Source organism: Rattus norvegicus, chromosome 9, assembly GCF_021556685.1.
Source record: "Rattus norvegicus strain SHRSP/BbbUtx chromosome 9, alternate assembly SHRSP_T2T, whole genome shotgun sequence".
Lineage (NCBI taxonomy): Eukaryota > Metazoa > Chordata > Mammalia > Rodentia > Muridae > Rattus > Rattus norvegicus.
This window is the reverse complement of record NC_141542.1, coordinates 26,571,228-26,589,357: the sequence shown is the minus strand read 5'-3', so window position 1 is coordinate 26,589,357 and position 18,130 is coordinate 26,571,228. Positions and strand designations below refer to the sequence as shown.

Here is an 18,130-nt window from a genome sequence, read left to right as displayed (position 1 = left end):
TGAGGGGATGAGGGGATGAGAGGCTGAGGGGATGAGAGGATGAGGGGATGAGAGGATGAGGGGATGAGGGGATGAGAGGATGAGGGGATGAGAGGATGAGGGGATGAGAGGATGAGGGGATGAGGGGATGAGGGGATGAGAGGATGAGGGGATGAGAGGATGAGGGGATGAGAGATGAGAGGATGAGGGGATGAGAGGATGAGGGGATGAGAGGATGAAGTGATGAAGAGATGAGGGAATGGATAGATGAGGAGATAGATGGATGAGGTGATTAGGGAGCGACTGATGACAGAATGGGTGGATGAAGATATCCAAGTCTCATTTGAGAATTTCCAGCTCTGAGGAGGCATGATCCTCAACCTCTGAGCTTCAGTTTCTGTAAAACTCATAAAACAATATATTCATGACTCAAATAATTTTTTTTGATGGAGGCATGGGTATCACTTGGTTTGTAAGACAGTCCTTTGTCATCAACTCGGATGATCCCAAGAACCTACACTTAAATTGCTAGTGCAGTAGACGGTCCATCTAACCCCAGTGTCATGGAAATGGACACAGGATGATCTCTGAGACTTGACCAGCTTGCAAGCTGCAGCCCACAGAGACACTGTATCTCAATAAATAAGGGAGAGGGCACCTGAGAAATATCTAAGGCCTCCACATGACAGCATGAAATGTGCACCTGAAAACACACACACACACACACACACACACACACACTCACACACACACTCACACATACACTCACACATACACACACTCACACACACTCACACACACTCACACACTCACACACTCACACAGACACACACTCACACACACATACACAGACACACTCACACACCACACACATACACAGACACACACAGACTCATACACATACACAGACACACACTCACACACACATACACAGACACACTCACACATCACACACATACACAGACACATACTCACACACATACACAGACACACTCACACACCACACACATACACAGACACACACAGACTCATACACATACACACTCACACACACACTCACACACACATACACAGACACACTCACACATCACACACTCACACACACACATACACAGACACACACTCACACACACATACACAGACACACTCACTCACACACACATACACAGACACACTCACACACCACACACATACACAGACACACACACACTCATACACATACACACTCACACACACACTCACACACACATACACCGACACACTCACACATCACACACATACACAGACACACACACAGATACACACTCACACACTCACACACACACTCACTCACACACACATACACAGACACACTCACACATCACACACATACACAGACACACACACACTCATACACACACCACACAAACAGACACACACTCACACACACACCACACACACTTACATACACAGACATACACTCACACACACACAGACACACACAACACACATACACAGACACACACATACACCACACACAGACACCAGCACACTCACACTCACATACACACACAACACACATACACACACACACACTCACATACACCACACACAGACACAGACACACTCACACTCACAGACACACACAACACACATACACAGACACACACTCACATATACTACACACATACACAGATACACACTCACACTCACAGACACACACAACACACATACACAGACACACACTCACATACACCACACACAGACACAGACACACACACACTCACACACACACAGCACACATACACAGACACACACTCACATACACCACACACAGACAGACACACACACTCACACACACACACACAACACACATACACAGACACACACTCACATACACCACACACAGACACAGACACACACACACTCACACACACATACCCCACACACAGACACACACACACCCCACACACACATAACACACACACACACACACACACACGAATTTGTACAGCATTTAAAGATTAGATTAAACCTGGCACAGTCACCAAAGTCTTCAAGGAACACAATAGATGATACTGACCATTGTGACTCTGTGAAGATGGTCTCATCCTCCCCTCTCCTAATAAAAACCCAGATCACCACAGCATCTGGATTGCTTCCTGGCATCTTCTGTTTCAGCAAACCCCTTGTTCAGACTCTGGTGCCAAGAAGAACTTAGATTTCAGCAAAGGACTTCCCTGAAGAAGCCCTGATCTTGGAAGAACGGAAGTTGCTGCTGTGTCTATCCTTGTCTGCTGGAGACCCAAGGACTCAGGCTTTCCTCGGGCATTTGTGCACAGGTGTGCAGGCATTTGAGGTCATCTGCCTCAAGGAAATGGGGTTGGAGCACCATTTGCTCTGTATTATAGGGTGCTGGCTCAGCCCCATTCTCCCAGCAAGGACCTGAACCTTTTGCCCATGTGTTCCCATGCCAGTTCTGGTGACTTGGGCCTCCCCCGAGGCCATGTTCCCAGGCCTCCACAGTAACAGGCTCCCTATTCTTCCCTGCCCTTGGCAGATCTGCCACCTCCCACTATGGCACTGCATGCTGTGGTCCAGTGACAGCTTTCTTCAGTCCAAGAGGACAGCATGGACTCAGGGAGCAAGCCTGGTCTGTGCCCTTGCCCAGGAGGAAGGGGACTTGGCTCGAAGCCCCTGCTGAGATAGACAACTTTCACTGGATAGCAGATCTCCAAGGTTCTGCTCTTTGCCCAGGGTCTGGAGATGATAGCCCTTTAGGGCATTTTCATAAAGAGCCCCAGAGCCCACACTGGCTACACTTTATTTTGAAGGAGAAAGGGCTGCCATCCACCCCTCCTGATCATCAGTCTTCAGACTGGCTGTAGCTTGATCCAGATGGCAACCTTCAACTTCATGCCTCAAGAATGACAACTGGGAGGGGAGCTGAGGTTATCCCCACATGCAAGGGAATCCCAGTCCCATCCCCTCTCCCTGTCACATCTGCCCATCCTATTTCACTGTCAAGAATCATGACAACAAACCCTAGATCTGCACTCTGAAATCCACAGTGGAGGAACGGGAGGCAGCAAGCTTCTTTCACACTCACCAAACACATCCAGTTACTTTCCAACTTCCTTTTTCCAGCTCCCGGACCTCAAGGAGCCTCTTATGGCCCAAAGCCAGGGCCCAGCTACCAAGAGGCTTCAGGCAGGGAGTCCTGTGGGCACAGATCCCCCAGGGGTGTGCAGATCATCAGAAGTGACCCCTTTCCTCTATACTCTGGACCCCGATTGAGCTCAGGAGGGTCCCAATCATAGTCCAGCAGAACCCACCAGGAGAAGCAGAACTGGCTGTCAGAGTCCCAGAGTGAATAGATCACAGGCTGCCTCTCTTAAAGAGACAGTCTGGATTAGCAAGACACAGGGAATAAAGGAAGGAAGGGAAAGAAAGAGGGGGAGGGGAAGTCAGGAAAAGAGAAGGGGAGTGAGGGGAAGGAAATAAGAAAAGAAGGACTGGGAAAGAAATAAGAGGGAAAGTCAAGAAAAGGAAGAGAAAGAAGGGAAGGGAAGGAAGAAAGGAAGGAGAGAAAGAGTGAAGGGAGATGAGACAGTGTTCTTCAGGGTAAAGTACTGAGACAGCACCAGCCCTCAGTCCCCACACACACTGGAGAGGAGCCTAGTTCTGAGGGCGAGAAGCTTCTCAACCCTCCAGACTCACAGGACATGGAGGTAGACGGTCCCTTTGGTCCCTTTGTCTGGGGCAGCTTTAGTGCAGGGACTCGCCCAGAGGGCAAGGTGACATCCCAGAACAAAGTCAGCAGCTCACCGGATTGCAAGTAAAGTAGGAACTGACTGGTTCCTCCAGGCACCGTTGCTCTTGCGCGCGCTAGCTCTCTCTTGCTCTCTCTCTCTCTCTCTCTCTCTCTCTCTCTCTCTCTCTCTCTCTCTCTCTCTCTCTCTCTCTCTCTCTCTCTCTCTCTCTCTCCCCCCTCCCTCCCCCTCCCTTTCCCCTCCCCTTCTCCCTCTCTCTTCCTCTCCCCACCATCTGCAAGTGTGTGCTCCTGTATGTTCCTGAGTGCAGTTCCCACAGAGGCCAGAAGAGGGCATCTGACCCCTTGGAACCAGAGTGACTGTGAGCCCAACATGGCCGCTGTAAACCAAGCTTAGGCCCTGTGCAAGAGCAGCAAGCGCTAGCACTGAAGCGAGTCTACCACCCCTAGAGGCAGGTTTTAAATGAAATCGAAACAAGCACATTTGCACAAAATAGAAACAAAGGCTTCTATAAAGAATATTAAACTTACTAATTACAGCTTTTAGTTTCCTAAATTCTGTAAGCTGTTTGAGACCCTTCATCAACATCTTACCTACAGCTCCCCACCCCTGCTTCTGCTCCCCACCCAGCACTAAGATCGGAGGAGCAGAGATCTGGAGCCTGCTAGGGTTACCCAGTCCTCTTCCTTCAATAACCCGGGCACTTTCGAAACCAGGCCGGATAACTCCCACCATGATAGAGCCTTCTGCCCACTACCAGGAAACAACTGTTCCCTTCTCTGGTCCCCCAGGCTTTACCCTGTACTGTGGCCTGAATGTCTGTGGCTTCCTCAAATTCAGCTTAGCTCACAATATGATTTAACTCAGAGACGAGGCCTTGGGAGGTCGGTAGATGTCAAAGGCTGAGCCATCGCGAATGGAATCAATGTCCCTGTAAAAGAGATCCCAGGGAGCTACTGTGCACCTTATACCATGTAAGGACACAGGGTAAAGATAGCTGTCTATGAACTGGGAAAACAACCATCACCAGATATCAGACCAGCTGCCCCCTTCCACATGGGCTTCCGTGCATGCTTGCTAAAGTCAACGCCCCGGAAATGTATTGTAGCGACTTGAGCTGATGATGACAACATCCAGAGTTTGCTGTTAAAACTGGCATCACGCTAGATTCTAATTAATTTCCTGCCTATTCCCTTCCCCAGTCCAGACATCTATCTAGCAAGCCTCAGGAATTTGTGGCATAAGGCAAATATGATGGTAATAATAATAATAATAATAATAATAATAATAATAATAGTCATTGTTGTTATTGCTGTTTGAATATGTATCTGTTTTCAGCACTGATTCATAGAGCTCCTTTTTACAACCTCCTAACAGGCTGCCTAGGTGGGTATCAGGAGTGTTATAGGGGTGGACACGATGTCTGAGGTCCTTGCAACTTTGTCCTTTGGTTTAGTTAGAGAGCTTCAAAGAGCCGACTAGGCTCTCTGCCCTTGTTTGTAGCTAGACCAGGCTGTTCTGACGCCAGCCCCTGCCCCCTCCATGCCTCCCAGCTCCGATGTCAGCTTCCCTTCCAGCCAGGCAGAAGTACATCAGTCTGGGACGATGCTTTCCAGCTGATATGTAGCAAAGCCTCTTCACGAGTGCCTGCTGCCAAGCCCAGAATGATCCTTCAAGCCTCCCAGAGGGAAGTTGTCACCAGACTCCAGCTGGACCCAACCAGGCAGCCGTGAACAGTGATGCCACCGGGAGAGGGTGGGGACTGCTGTGTATAAGATGGCCAGAGGGACTTCCGAGAACGCAGTGCATCAGCTCCCCATGACAGAGCCAGGACAGCCAGAGCCCAGATGGGGGAAGGGACCTGACAGAGCCAGGAAAGCCAGAGCCCAGACGGGGGGAGGGACATGTCAAAAACTCAGAATGAGATGGTGGCAAAAGGACAACTGGCCCTGAATCTAAAAATAAAAAAAAAAAAAGGACACAATGGAATGGGACGATATCAGAAAGGAGTCCCAGCTGAACTCCATAGATTTGCAGGAGGTTCAGGGGCAGAAGTGGTACGGAGGATTCCAAATGCAGCGCTGGCTACAGAAAACACAGACTAAAGCAAAGAACAAATGAAGTAAGCACAGGCCTGCAGATCCAGGTTAGTAGTCACGGGCTTGCCCCAGAAGCACGAAGATCTGAGTTCAAATCCCCAGGACACACATATGAGCCACACAAGGCAAAACTATGCCTGAATTCTAGTGCTAAGGAGGCAGAAACAGGAGATCCTTAGAGCTCTCTGGCTAGTTAGAGCTCACTGAAAGACTCTGCCTCAAAAAAAGTTGGAAAACAAATTAAGGAAAAGACCTTAACCTCTGGCCTCCACTGGCACGTGAAATGTGTGCATGCACACGGGCACACACCCACACATACCATAGAGACACATCTAAAATCAAGTCAAAAGCAGAGGAAGGTTTCAATGGCAGTATTTCTGTTTAGTCCCCCCCCCCCCCCCCGTAGGCCAGGCCACACCTTCACAGATCTCTTTCAACAACTCTCCCCAAGGCATGGGCACAGGGATCTAAGTCCATGCAGATTTCCACACTGGCTTAGCAGAAAGTGCTGAGATGGGAAACCCCCAGAAGACTGCGGGTGGACACGTCCTCTCATCTCCAGATAATAAAATCTGTTCACAGTTACCGGTGATGGTTATTGGTACTTAGTCATAAAGTCTTGGTCCAGGCACGTAGCTGACGGAACGTCTTGACTATTTGTATCTGAGTCCAGTCATATGACTAATTCTGCCCCGTAAACTAGGAGTAGATATCGGAAACTGTGATGGGTAATTTTGGGTGTCGATTTGGCTAGGCATGGGGCCAGATGTGGGTCAAACACCAGTCCAGATGTTGCTATGAGGGGACTTTTACACTGGATCAGCATTTTAACTGGCAGACTTGGAATAAGGCTGGTTACCTGAGCTTCAACATAGACTCATCTATGGGTCTCCAGTCAGACACCACTGTGTAGGTGGTATAGATTCATTAATTAAATCTAGACAGATGGTGCCATGGTTTGTATATGCTTGGCCATGTTGGAGTAAGTGTGTCACTGTGTGTGTGAGCTTTAAGACCCTCATCCTAGCTACCTGAGGCCAGTATTCCACTAGCAGCCTTCAGATGAAGATGTAGAACTCTCAGCTCCTCCTGAACTATGCCTGCCTTGATGCTGCCATGTTCCTGCCTTAATGATAATGGACTGAGCCTCTGGACCTGTAAGCCAGCCCCAGTTAAATGTTGTCCTTATAAGAGTTGCCTTGGTCATGGTGTCTGTTCACAGCAGTAAAACCCTAAGACAGATGGGTAAGCAGCAGATTCTATTGTCTCGGCTTCTCTAGAGAAGCCTGACCAACTCAAGAGTCCTCAGAGGCACAGAGCTTTTAATTGGCAAATGAGAAGTGTCTGTTCACTGTCACTCCTGGGTGCCAAGCACAAAATTTACTTGTAGATTAGGGCAATAAGTGACCCTTGTCATTATCCTGTCAGGGCACCGATGATCTTACAGTATGAGGTCATAGATCGTCTCATTTCATCTTCATGACTGGTGGCCTGACAGGGGATCAGAGGCATCAGAAGTGAGACTGGAACAGGAAACATGGTGTTTGAGGACCGGGTAACTGCCCTTTAGAGGCTAGATTTGCCCAGATGTTCTTGAAGGGCTAGTCAGGTTACCCCAGCCTCCATTTATATAGATAGATAGGTCAGGGCAAGCTGTCACTTTCTTGGTTACAAACATCATCCACTTTTAAAGTGACATCTGTTTAAGTAGCCTCAGACCCCTGCTGTCATCCACAAGAGATAGGTAAGCATGAATAAGAATTAAATGTCTTGTTGTGTCAAGCCCCCGGATTGTGGGGTTGTGAGTTAATCAAGCATAATCAGCCTTATACTGGCTGGAAGGCTGGTGTCTTATGGAGATGTGATTGTGTTGAAGCACCCAAGAATGTCACTAACCGCAGGTGTATGTCTGTCTGTGTCTTACACAAACAGGAATCCCTGGGGCACAAAAGAGGGTGTGAGATTCACTGGAGCTGGAGTTACAGGCTGTTGTGATCAACCCAATGTGGATACTGAAAAATGAACTCAGGCCCTCTGGAAAACCAGTAAGTGCTCTTAACCACGGACCCATCTCTCCAGTTCCCTATAAATGGATTTAGATCTCAGAGTCCCCAGCCCTTCCTCCAACTGCACGGCCTCTTTCTGTTTGTCTTGTGGGCCTAGGAGTCTTGGGCCAGGATCCAACCTCAGTCGTATCAAGGCCACCAATGTTCAATCTCAATGGTGAAACTTCCCCAGGACATTCTCAGAGTTCTGATGGGGACTCTGACCTGGATCTGGAATGAGAAGCTTGCCAAAGAACAAAATTTTCCACTCGGACAAGAATGTTAAACATGGTTTAAAAAAAAAACCCAACAACTTGGTACTAGAAATGAGTTGTTGAATATTTATAAGCCCCAACCAAAGGCCATTCCCCGTGGGACTTCTTGCTGCATGAGGAGGGTCAAGAGGACCAGAAAGGGATCTGGACACAGAGCAGACTGTCTTCAGAGGGTTTGAGTGGAGTCTTGTGGGGATTACATCCACCCAGCGCAGAGGCTGCTTCTTGGAAGTCAAGAACGACCCAGAGATAGCAGGCACCCTATATCTTTCTTATCAGTAAATACATCCTGTCCCTTAATCTTAAATACACTGCAGAGATAAACTCTGGGGCAGCATAAGATGCAGCAGGCCCCATTTATTATAGGAAGAATTTAGTTTGTCATGGCTCCCAGCAGGGAGTGCTTCTCCATTGTGTTCCCCTCCCCATCCCTACACACTCCCAGTGGACGCTGGTCAATGTCTGGAGATGTTTTAAGCTGTCACAACTACAGAACGTTCTATAATCTCTGCCATACACAATAGGGATGTTACTAGTTAGTTCACAATGTGCAGGACAGTTTCGTACCCTACTGTGCACATACTACAAACATTATCTGGACATATATATATATATATATATATATATATATATATATATATATATATATAAATGTGTGTGTGTGTGTATGTGTGTGTGTATATATATGTGTGTGTATATATGTATATATATATGTGTATATATATATATATATAGGAATAGGGGAGAGTGTGTGTGTGTGTGTGTGTGTGTGTGTGTGTGTGTGTGTGTCCCATGACCATTTGCCTTGTTCTTCTGACAGGGTCCCTTGATTGACTCTGAATGATTGAGCTCTCTGATTGGCTAGGCTGGTTGGCCACTGAGCCTGAGGGATCTGCCTTTGTTTGTCTTCCCGGAGTTTGGATCACAAGCATACACTACCACATAGAGGGTTTTGTGGGCGTGCTGGGAATCAAATCCAGGCCCTGGCGTTTGCATAGCAAGCACTTCAGCAATTGACAAAGCTCTCTAGTCCTAGACTCTTATTTTTAGGTGTGTAAAGTTTAGAAGAACATTTAGAAAATGGTATCACTACATGGGAAGACGCACGCGCACACACACACACACACACACACACACACACACACACACACACACACAGACATAGACACACCAAAACTGACCAGATCGGAGAGCATTCTACTAAACAGTGTGGTCCATAGCAGTAGGAGATAGATGTCATGGTTGCTGTCTTCTCTTCTCTAGGGACGACCAGAGTGATGGTTTCATTGCTTAGAAGTTGTCTTTCGGTTTTTGAAGTGAAGAGAAGGATGGTTTAGGAGCTGAACTTGGGAACAAAGAGACCCTCACTATCAGTGTGTGCAATAAACAGAGGTACTTGCTTGTTGAGTTGCTGGCGAGCACTGGAGGAAGGGAGGGGAAGGGCTGGATGCCATGCCGTTTGGCCGGAACCCTTCTCATAGAGTAAAGATGTCTGGTATCCGCTTTCAAATTGTGCGCACTGCTACAACATAAACACCGTCAGTCTCGTTCCCAAACCACTGTGAAGTAGTTATGTTCATAAAGCTCTTAGGCTGGGCACATTGTGTGTGTGTGTGTGTGTGTGTGTGTGTGTGTGTGTGTGTGTGTGTGTGTGAAGTCAGGGTCTGGAGCTCAAATTCCACTATATTGCAGACAAAGAGAGGTTCTGCATGGAACAAGAACCTTTATTGTGGGCTGACTGTGTGCTCGGTGCCATTAATCAGCATTCGCAGCTCCTTGAGCACACTCTATATCAGGAGCAAGAGGCCTGGAAGAGGGATGCCTGAATAGCGAGTGACAAACACACAGCGGCAGAATTAAAATCCAAGAGGTCTGACTCCTGAGCCACATTCTTAAGCACTAAGCCGTCTCTCCAGCCCCACTAAATACTCTTGTCCTGATAGAAGTGGGAATCCAGAAGACAATACGAGGAGAGAAGTATCAGTTGCCCCCTTCCACTGTGGAATCTCAAGCCCAGTGATTCTCAGGCCTCCATGATACCCGGACTCTCCAAGAGCCCGTTAGTACTCAGGCTGCTGTCTGTCCTCAGCTGCAGGCAGGAATTGCAGCTATGCCCAAGAACTGACGGTTTTAATAAGTTCTCTAGTGACAGTGGCCCTAAAATAACCCCCATGTGGAGGACTCTGTCCTCTGCTTTCAGTTAGGGGAGCAGGATTCAACCGACTAATTCTAAAGCAGGTCTCATTGAGTGGTGTGAGGTCATACTAAGAGCTATTGACAAGCTTCAGTGAGCATAAGTTACTATGAGGAGGATGGAGGGAAAGGAAAGTGATTAGCACACAGGATCCAACTGGGAAGACTTCCCAGAAGGAGAGCCTTGTGGTTAGAAGCAACAGTGACATCACTACTATTTCCTCCTACCTACCCCACACACCCTCCAGGTGGCAGGGTTTGGCTTGTGGCTCCCTCATTTAGGGGACCACCATGCCCTGGGATGATCCCGCTTCCTGGTGCTGGGCTGCTGACCTCTGTACACACTGACCCCTTTTGCCTGAGAAAGTTTTGCGTGACCTTGGGTTTATAAGCATGTGGAACAGGCAGACAAGCCAAACATTTACCGATATAGTAAGTTTGCTTCAAAACTCTTCTCGGGGGTTGCTGAGAGATGGCTCAGGGGGTAAGGGATCTTGCCATCTGGTTACATAAGCCAGACAACCTGAGCTGAGTGTTTAGAACGCATATCAAGGTGGGAAGAGAGAATAACTCCACGTAGTTGTCTCTTGACCGCCACAGTGTGCCCACCACTAACCCACACACACACATATACACACAATAAATTAGATAGATAGATAGATAGATAGATAGATAGACTAGATAGACAGACAATGACAGATATAGATAGATAGATAGACAGACAGACAATGACATATAGATAGATAGATAGATAGATAGATAGATAGATAGATAGATAGATGATAGATGATAGATAGATAGATAGATAGATAGATAGATAGATAGATAATAGATAGACTAGATAGACAGACAGACAATGACAGATATAGATAGATAGATAGATAGATAGATAGATAGATAGATAGATAGACAATGATAGATAGATAGATAGATAGATAGACTAGATAGACAGACAATGACAGATATAGATAGATAGATAGACAGACAGACAATGACATATAGATAGATAGATAGATGATAGATAGATAGATAGATGATAGATAGACTAGATAGATAGACAGACAGACAATGACAGATATAGATAGATAGATAGACAATGATAGATAGATAGATAGATAGATAGATAGACAATGATAGATAGATGATAGATGATAGATAGATAGATAGATAGATAGATAGATGATAGATAGGTAGATAAATAGATAGACAGACAGACAGATCTTGCGATGTGAATATAATTTCACTACTCATTAAAGACAAACATACATCTCCACACTAATGAGACAGAATATGTCTCTGCTTGGTTTTGTCAACTTGACACACATTAGAGTCACGTGGGACGAGGGAACATCAGCTGGGGAGTCGCCTCCGTCCGATTAGCCCATGGAGAGTTGACTTGGCTGCCTGTTGATTTGAGAGAGCAAAGACTGGAGTAGTTACTTTGCCTCATGTTAGGCCTCATGGTCAAGAGGAGAAACAAAAGTGTATGGGGACTTAAAGACTCAGACTCCTACTCCCGGGGTGATAGGCTTACAAGCTATTTTTTTAGTGGTGTTTTATTTTTATTTTTTTATATCTCAAGTTTTCTCTTCCTCCTTTCCTCCCAGTGCCCCCCCAAACTCCCTTTTGCCCCCCAATCCACTCATCCTCCATTTTTCTTCAGAAAATGACAGGCCCATGCACATCAACCAAACATGGCCTATCGAGTTGCAGTAAAACTAGGCTCCTCCCCTTATATTAAGGTAGGACGAGGCAACCGAGTAGGAGCAAAAAGGGTTTCAAGAGCAGGCAAAGAGTCAGAGGCAACCCCTGCTCCCACCGTCAGGAACCCCACAGAAAGACTGAGCTACACAGCTATAACACATGTGCAGACGACCTAGGCCAGTCCCATGGAGGCCATGATTGTTGGCTCAGTCTCTGTGAGCCCCGTGAGCCCAGGTTAGTTGATTTGGTAGATCAAGGTGTCCTTGACCCCTCTGGCTCCTACTACTGTTTCTCCCTGTCTTCTGAATGATTCCCTGAGCTCCGCCTGACGTTTGGCTGTGGGTCTCTGCATCTGTTTCCATCAGCTGCTGGATGAAGCCTCCCTGATGACGACTGGACTGGACACCAATCTATGAGTACAGCAGAACACCACTAGGCATCATTTCACTGACTTTTTTCTTTTGACGGTCATGTTTGGTTCTAACCTGTGTCTCTGGGCACCCAGCCTCTGGGTCCTGGCCCCCCAGGCAGTGTCAGGGATGGGCTCCCTCTCATGGCACGATTCTCAAACTGGGTCTGTCATGTCACTGGTAGGCACTCCCACAGTCTCTGGATGGCCTCTTTCTCCCAGCAGGACAAACTGTAGGTCCAAGGTTTCATGGCTGGGTGGGTGTTCCAATCGCTGGAAGCCTCACAGGAGATGGCCACTGGTTCAGGCTCTGCATCCCGCATTTCTAGGAGTCTCAGCTAGGGGCACCCTTTTAGATTTCTGGGAGTTTCCATTGCACTAGCTTTCCAACTTGTCCCCAAGATGTGCCCCCCAATCCCAGTAGTCTCTCCCTCTACTCCCCACATGACCCATTTCTTTAGCCATTCTTCTGTTGAGGGACACTTCGGTTGTTTTTATCAGCTTCTAGGTAGGCATTTTCACAACAGTACAGGAGCTGGCTGGAGAGGACACAATTGCACCAGTCAGTCCTCTCCTCCCATCACGTGGGGGCGGGGCACATCCGTCAGGGCAATCCCTGAAGACTCATCAGACTTACAGTAAGCACCTTTCCGCACCTAGTCGCCTCACAGGCCTGAGTTTTGCTTTTTATAATCAAGAGGGAAGGATCCCTTTAAGGAAACCTCCACACTCTCCTAGAGCTTTTTGTCCTTGCTTTTTCTCTACTCTACCCCCTCCCCCGCTTCCTCTAGGGCCTCATCCTCTTTCTCTGACTCCTGTATGTAAACGGAGGGCCACACTGAACCTGCTCCCTGGAGCCTCTGGTCTCAGTTTACCTCACCGTATCATACTGAACTGCTGGGATGTGAGAAAAGAGGTTTCTCTCCACAGAGGGGGAGCCTGAAGCTCACTACTTACTTTTAACTCTGGGGGTTTCACAGCCACCGAAATCACTCACAGAGACTTCTTCATGAAATGGGTCATTCGTACCATGAGAAACTACACAGAAAGTAACCGGGATGTCAACACAACTGTGTTGCACACACAGAGGACAGACATATATGCATATCCCCGGGCACACAAGAGTTCTATGAGATGCTGCTTCATTTCAGAAGAAAATGCCACCGGGTTAGTTGGTGCCCTCAGATGACCTGGGAAGGCTAGTTCTCATCTGTGGTTAGAGAGGGGTTGGGCAGCTGGAGAGGGGGCTTCAGGAGGAGCCAATCCACTTCCTTCTGGCTCTGAAATCCACACTTATTTTCCTGGCCTGGATCACGGCTGCTTCCCAGAGTTGAGCCTCTCGCTGTCGTGGTGATACACACGCTCCCCAAGAATGCCTGGCCGTTCAATGAGGAATTCTTGTGTAGTTGAGATTCTTGGAAGCAGGACAAAGATTAATGAATGACTGGCTCTGCTCTTGTTCTGGAAACCCTTGAGGCTCCCAGCAGTGCGGGGGGGGGGGCGGGGGCGGTGCGAGCAGAGCTGAGGGTGGCAGAATGAGAAGTAGCTTAGGCAGTTCAAGTTACCAGCTAGTCCACTCCTGACCCCGCACTGGGAAGTTGCCTGACTGAATGATTGTCAAGGCCAGAGCCTTCTAGTTCTGTTATAGCAGAGGCCAGGTGGCTGAAGGTCAAGTCCACCACAAATGGAGTTGGTTGGGACCTACAGAGATCTTGGGGTCAGGTTGACCTTGCTTAGACTTCCCTCTGGGCTGTGAGTGAGTGAGTGAGTGAGTGAGTGAGTGAGTGAGTGAGTGAGTGAGTGAGTTTGTTAGTTAATTAGTTAGTTAGTTAGTTAGTTACACTACTCCAGGTCAGTCACACTCTCAGGACTCCATTTTCCTCTTCTGTAAAATGGGCTCACAACCACTGTAGATCTGCAGCAAGGAGGTAGTGTGCCAAAATGAGCAAGTCCCCAGCTCAGCAGAGTGGGTTCTGAAGAAGGATGTGGACTATTGGGGAGGTTCTGCAGTAGAAGTCTTTAGGGCCCTCGCCCTAGGACTTCTGGATATCAGGATGTCACAAGTAAGGAGGTATAGGTCCTGAGTAGGAAGCCAAGTTGATGCTCCTTTCTTCTGACGCTGTCTAGGTCCTTCTCCTATGCTCAGCCTACCTCATGCCCTACCCTCTGCCCATCACATGCTTAGATACATAGCACAGAAGGGCAGGTTGAAGCCTCTTGGTGAAACTGAAAAGGGTCCCACAGGTCCCTGGAACCTTCATCTTGAAGATGCTTAGAAGCTTCTAGTCAACAGACAGATCCTGTAACAGGAACTGGAGGGCTCTGGGAGTTCTGAAACCTCTCTGGAGATAGTGGAACCTAGGGGACTCCCCCCTGACCCCCATCCCAGAAGCCCAAGTGACCTAGCCAAACAGACCGTAGCCTTTGGGTGGGGGTGGTCTTTAGTCTGACAGAAAAAGGCAAAATATGAATGGAACAGAGCTAAGAGCGCAGCAAAAGGAAAACAAACAAGGCTGGGCTGTGGTTCAGTGCCACCTAGCACACTCAGATCCCGCTCAGATCCCTGGCTTCAATGCCCAGCACACGCCTGTAATCATAGCACTTAGAGGGTGGGGGCTAGAGGGTCTTCCTAGGCCACGTGGTGAGTTTGAGCTTGAGGACAAGTCATTTCCTTTCTAAAAGGCTCACACATGCTGGGGGGGGGGGCGGAGCACATGAGGTGATCCAAGGACCCACATTCCATGAAGCTCATCCAGGGAGACTCTGCAGGGAGGACAGTGCTCTATAGAGCTGCCCTCCAACCCTCCAGTGTCAACTGCAAGTTCTCCCCAACAGCCCCCACCCCAACACACACACACACACACACACACACACACACACACTTTGCCTGTGGCCTGACTGAGGAGAACAGGCACCTTTCCACTAGATGGGAATTTACATAACCTCTGTGTGGTAGCCATACTGGGGGCTCTGGTTACAGCAGAGGCTTTAAAGGAGATGGATGGCTGGATGGCGCAGGCCGAGAGGAAAAACAAACTCCACATGAGGTTCTCATTTTCTGTAGGCACGTGAGAATGGCTCTGTGGATCCAGCTATAAATACCCCCAGCTGCCACTGCCACAGGATGAAAACACACACACATAAATGCCCATGCGCACATGCACACGCACGCAGACACACAGACACACACACAGAGACACATGCACAGAGACCACACAGCAGACACAGACACAAACATACAGACATGCACACAGACACGCATGCAGACACACACAGACACACACATAGGCACGCATGCAGACACACAGACACACACAGATATATACACAGACACACACAACACAGACACACACACATTCAATACAGGCGCCCGCGCGTACACACACACACACACACACACACACACACACACACACACACACTGCTCTTGCATGCCTCTTCTCAGAGTTCCTGAGTTCCTGGACTAGAGAGGAAGTTCAACATTTTAAAGAATTGTGCTCTATGTTGAGGGCCTCAGCTTGAGTCCTGGTGGGACACTCCTGTAAGGCTAGAGAAAGCTCAGTGGTAAAATGTTTGCTGTGTAAAACTAATGACCTGAGTTCAGATCACTAGAACTTACAGAAAGCCAAACATGGTTGCACACCTCTGAAATCCCAGAGGCAAATAAAGTGAAAAGTGAAGACCGGCATGGAGGTTGTCCTCTGACCTTCCCATGCAGGCTGTGACAAAAACACAAGTGCACAGACATAGAGCCCGAGGGAGGGGACTCCCACAGGGGTTACTGGAGTAAAACATGGCCCTGCCCCATATCCTGGGAACACATCGGTTGGCATGAGTGGACTGTAAGAAAAGGACTTGAGGAATGTCCAACCAGAGCCTGTAGGCTACACGTGGCCACTGTAAATGTGGCCCAAGGACATGCTATAAACTTCAACTATTATGAGATATTGAAACTTCAGAAACCCAACTTCATCATGAGGATACCTGGAGAGAGAAATAAAGAGTAGCCTGCCTGAGTCACTCAGTGACAACTCAGGTTGGGTCACTAAAGGTAGAGCCCAAGGAAATGGTTTGTACAGGAGTCATTTACTGAAATGCCCTTAGAAACTCTGGAAGGACTGCAAAGGGGGAACTACAGGAATGACTTGGAAGGTGGCTTCATCAACTGACGAGGGCTGACTGTAGCCAGGTTCTTGAGCAGCTATGAAGGGCACAACACTGGTCCCCAGAAGCAACCTGCAGAGTGGAAGCTCTACTCCCTAGTCCTTCCTATGTGGTAACCAACCTGAGGGTACAGGCCAGGGGCAGGGCAGGTGAGTTATGGTGTCATACAGGCTCTTCTGTTGGCCAAGAACAATCATGCAGTTGGAAGCCATCAGCCATTGCATATCCCCAAGCCCTGAGTATCTGGATCCAACATCTACAGCATCTTGTACACAGGGTCCAGGAGCCCAAGTGGTTCGTGCATCCTATGGATGGCAAGGCTTTGGGCCTCACCAGGCTTGCTTTGCTTTTGATTAGCCTGGAATGCTTCCAGACTCAAGCTTCAGAGAAGGAAGCAAAGCTCTGATCAATCTGGCACACAGTGCTAATTGTCACCTAGGCTGCTTCTCTCCTAGATGAAGACTTATCCTGAGGATATGGCATGCTAGTCTGAAAATGCCCACCTTTCACCCACCCCTGACTCCATCCAAATCTGGGCCCTGCTAGACAGTCCGAGTTTAGCTTGTTTCTGGATAGGACTTTCAAAGAAGAGAGCGAGAGAAGCTAGGTGAACTCTTTTTCTGATACATTGTATTCTTTCTTCCTGCTTGGAATGCGAATGAGAAGATGGAGATGATGCAGCAATTTTGCGACCCTGAAGCAATAAGCAAAGACAAAAGACTTATTCTAATGAAGGCTGGAGGGGAGGGGGAGGGGGAGGGGGAGGGGAGGGGGGAAGGGAGGGGAGGGGAGGGGAGAAGGGACCGGAGGGGGGAACACTTTCTAGGAGGAGATAGGGGTGCACCCCTTCCATCCTAGGACTCAGGAGGCAGAGACTAGCAGATCTCTACCAGTCTGAGGCCAGGTTCACAGTTCTAGGCCAGCCAGAGCTACACACTGAGATTTTATCCCCTTTGAAAACCATCCGCTGCTGTTGGAGATGACCTGAGTTCGGTTTCTAGCATCCAGATTGAATGGCCCTCCATCACCTGTAATCCAACTACAGGGGATCTGACATTTTTCTTCTGGCCAGTATGTGTACCTGCAGACCCGGCCACATAGGCACATACACAGGTAAAAACCTTAAGTAAATCTCTTTTAAAAGAAGGGCCTAGGTCACTGATGACACTGGAATACTGGATAAGCCAAAGAAATCTAAAACCTAGTTGGTACAGTAAGCCCGATCAGATTCGTAATCTCTGTGGCTAAACACAAACTGATATAAATCTCAAGAATGCGCTCTGTGGCTTGCATCTTGGGGAAACATCTCTGTGGATAAATACATGGGGAATAATAGTTTATATCCCCCGAAAACAGTGCATTCCTCCTGGCTTTCTTGGAACATTGGGGCTCGGTAGGAGTAAGAGGAGAGTGCATGGGACATGTCTGCTTAGGCTTTCTATTCACTCTGTGAGGCCGCAGGGAAGAGCAACAGAATAAATGACCCCCTCTCATTTCTCTTTTGCCCATT

General features: G+C 48.2%; 1 protein-coding gene across 7 annotated transcripts in view; it reads right to left on the bottom strand.

The window, feature by feature from the left end:
- Nucleotides 1-18,130, bottom strand: part of Daam2 (dishevelled associated activator of morphogenesis 2) — a 116,213-nt gene that overhangs the window by 74,529 nt on the left and 23,554 nt on the right. For 2 of the 7 annotated variants that reach the window (XM_087565763.1, XM_087565767.1), the window contains exon 1: nucleotides 2,042-2,253. The gene's annotated coding sequence lies outside the window, so the exon portion shown is untranslated. 7 annotated transcript variants of the gene reach the window in all.